Genomic DNA, 3810 nt, shown 5'->3' with positions numbered 1-3810 from the left:
GTATATTTAGGTCTGTGGTCCATTTTAAATTAATGTTGGTATATGTGAGGTCGGGGTCCAGTTTCATTCTTTTGCATGTGGATATACAATTGTTATAGCACCTTTTGTTGAAAAGATTATTTTTCCCCATCAAATTATCTTGAAGTTCTTGTTGAAAATCAATTGTCCATAAATGTATGGGTTATTTCTTAACATTCAATTCTATTTCACTGATATATATGTCTATCACTATTCTAGTACTATACTATCTAGATTACTGTAGTTTTGTAGTCAGTTTTGAAATCTTGAAGAATGACTAATTTTTTTATTAAAAATTTTTTTAATGTTTATTTTTGAAAGAGAGAGAGAGAGTGTGAGTGGGGGAGGGACAAAGAGAGAGGGGGAGACACAGGATCCAAAGCAGGCTCCAGGCTGTCAGCACAGAGCCTGATGTGGGGCTCAAACCCACGAACTGCAAGATTGCAACTTGAGCTGAAGTCAGATGCTTAACTGACTGAGCCACCCAGGCACCCCTGTTCTAATTATTATTTTTTAATTGTTTTGGCTATCCTGAACCCTTTACATTTCCATGTGAATTTTAGGATCAGCTTGTCAATTTTGGGGGAAAAAAGGCAGCTGAGATTTTGATAGAATTGTATAGAATCTGCAGAAAAATAGGGGAATATTGCCAGTTAAATACTATTAAATCTTCTGCCACCATTTCTTGATGAACTATCTAGATTCATGATTTAGCTTGCTTATAAATCCTGTACCATGTGTCTGCCTACCCTCTCAATATAGACTAACAATTCCTTGCTCCTCCATTGGTTACTTTTCCTACTTCTGACAACACGTTTTAACAACCAGAAAAGTTTTGTCAATAATAAACATAATCTCTTGAATGCTTTTATCGTCTACCTTTCCTTCCTATGTTCCACATCTTATTTTAACTTTAATCAAAGTTAAAATACCGTAAAAGGGTATTTTTACCTTTATATTGTCAACAACAGTATAATTTATAAACTATGCTTTAACTATGTCAAGTTATTTATAATTTATTAATATGTTGGGTCTAAAAGTTGAACACCAGAAAACAGCATTTTCTAAGCTTTCTATCACGGTCATTCAGTTGAATTCTCTTTTCTTCAGATTTCTCTCCCAGTAGCCTAACCTTTTGGGACTTCCCTGAATTAGATCTTCCCTGTCCTCCTGAATTAGATCTAGTGACCCCTAAATGTATTGTCAAATACGCTGTTTTCTACCTCATTTTGCCTGAGCACATCTTCAAGAAACTCTTTTTTTAAAAAAGGTTATGTGGGAGTATAGGGGTGCCTGGGTGGCTCAGTTGGTTAAGTGTCTGGCTCTTGGTTTCAGCTCAGGTTGTGATCTCAGGTTGTTATCTAATGGTTCATGGGTTTGAGCCCCATGTCAGGTTCTGTGCTGGCAGCATGGAGCCTGCTTGGGATTCTCTCTCTCCCTCTCTCTGCCTTACCCCTGCTTGTGCTCTTTTTCTCTTTCTCAAAATAAATAAATAAATAAACATTAAGAAAAAGGGGGTATGTGGGAGTTTAACTTTATGAGTCCCTGCCTATCTGAAAGTGTTTTCATTCTGCTCTTTTACTTAATGATGATTCAGGTAGGAATGGGACTTTTTTGAAAATTAAATTTTTTTCTTAGGTTTTGAGGTCAAGAAATATTTCCCTCAGAAACTTGAAAGTCCGGGGTGCCTGGGTGGCTCAGTCGGTTAAGCGTCTGATTTCAACTCAGGTCATGATCTCACAGTCTGTGAGTTCAAGCCCCATGTCGGGCTCTGTGCTGACAGCTCAGAGCCTGGAGCCTGTTTCAGATTGTGTCTCCCTCTCTCTCTGACCCTCCCCCCGTTCATGTTCTGTCTGTCTCAAAAATAAACGTTAAAAAAAGATTATAAAAAAAAAAAGAAACTTGAAAGTCTATTTTCTTTCATTTAGTGTTGATGATAAGAATTCTAATGTAAGCTTGATTCTTATTCTTTTATGGGTCACTTTTTTTCTCTTTGGAAATTTAGGATCTGAATCTTCTCTTTGTCTTTGCATTTGTAATATTTACAAGGTTGTTTTTTATTTGTTTTTGCTCTGTACTAGTAGACACTTTAAGCTCTGGCAGATTTTCTTCCAGGATTTTTGAGTAATTTTCCATTTTCTATTTACTTTGTTTTCCTCTTTTTTTTATAATATTAGTCCTTTTGGATTCTTACTCTTATATTTTCTCTTGCAATTTCCATCTCTTTGCATATTTTTTCTATTTAAAAAAATTTCATTGGCTTAATCTTTTAACACTTCAAGTGAATTTATAATTTTGGCCATTTCTTCTTTCTAATTTTAAGACTTACTTTTTATTCTCGGATTGTTACTTCATCTGGGTATACTGGTATACTATTCTTGTTTCCTAGGTGTAATAAGCCTAGGAGCATCCCAGTAATTATTTAAAAAAAATTTTTTTTAAGGTTTTATTTATTTTTGAGACAGAGAGAGACAGAGCATGAACGGGGGAGGGGCAGAGAGAGACAGGGAGACACAGAATTGGAAGCAGGCTCCAGGCTCTGAGCCATCAGCCCAGAGCCCGACGCGGGGCTCTAACTCACGGACCGCGAGATCGTGACCTGAGCTGAAGTCTGAGGCTTAACCGACTGAGCCACCCAGGCGCCCCCCCAGTTATTATTTTTAAAGTTCTCTGAAGTTTCTCTAGTTCTTCTATGGCCATTCTCTGTTTATCTTTCTCCCCTTCCCCCGCCCCCTAAATTGGAGACTTCTTTTGAATATCTAATTATCTAATCCTTGGTTGTCTGTTCATGTTTAAGATGAGGTAATTGGAATGCTGATTAGGAATCTTGTGAACTTGGGAAGGTCTTGCCAACTTGCACAACTTCACTCAACGGTGAGTGGGTAGAAAACTAGCTATTGTGCCAGAATGAAGACTGCTTTAGTCATTAAATGTTCAAATAGCTGCCCAACTCTTCCCCAGAGATTATGAGAACTCTTGATTTTTAGCTTGGGATAAATGCCTGGTTATGGTATCTGAGATAAGGGAGGGCTCTTCTGTTCTATGCAGAGATCTTTATTTAATCTCCCTGTTGGCTACAGCACCATCTGAACCTATTCTACATTATGGTTTCTTTCATTTTGTTTAGTCAGACTGCACTCACTTGGTATGTAAAATTAAAAAAATTTGGTGGTCTCATTCTCATTTTCTATTATGTATGAGTTTGTATCATTTTTAAATTCCTTTATTAGCATTTTAATGGGGTCTCAGGAAGAAGAGGTAATGAATGCATGTGCTTAGTTAGCTAGCTTATATATATTTTTAAGTACAGTTGACAAGCAATGTTACATTAGTTTGCAAATATGGAACACTTCATAAATTTATATGTCATCCTTGCACAGGGGACAGGCTAAACTTCTAACATTCCAATTTTAGTATATGTGCTATCAAAGGGAGTACTCACCCAAGCTTTAATAAAAAAAAAATACTAAATGTAAGTTAAAAAAAATACTAAATGTAAGTTTAAAAAAAGACAAGTGGAGCAGAGTAGGACATAAGAAAAAACAACTAGTGGAATGGCAAAAAACCAAACAACTCCCTCCCAAAACACAGAAAAACATACTACCACAATTCTGAGTCTGTGATATTGATAGTATCCTGTGTATGTATAATTTAGGGCTTAGCACAGAAACGCTTCAGATCCACACATTTAGTGACATGTTGGATCTCAGACATCTAGTTCACACCCCATTTTACAGTTAAGAAAAGCAGAACTCAGAAGTGAAGTGATTTTCCCAAGGTCACACAAATAGA

General features: G+C 36.5%; 1 non-coding gene across 1 annotated transcript; it reads right to left on the bottom strand.

Annotated features, from left to right (window-relative positions):
- Window positions 1–3353: 3353 nt before the first annotated feature.
- On the bottom strand, window positions 3354–3456 carry LOC125920511 (U6 spliceosomal RNA). Its single transcript, XR_007457100.1, has one exon. It is a non-coding gene; the product is annotated as a U6 spliceosomal RNA (small nuclear RNA).
- Window positions 3457–3810: the final 354 nt, after the last annotated feature.

The sequence above is a fragment of the Panthera uncia genome, chromosome B4 (assembly GCF_023721935.1).
Source record: "Panthera uncia isolate 11264 chromosome B4, Puncia_PCG_1.0, whole genome shotgun sequence".
NCBI classification, from domain to species: Eukaryota; Metazoa; Chordata; class Mammalia; order Carnivora; family Felidae; genus Panthera; species Panthera uncia.
The sequence above is the reverse complement of the archived record's forward strand: the minus strand, read 5'-3'. Positions and strand labels throughout refer to the sequence as shown.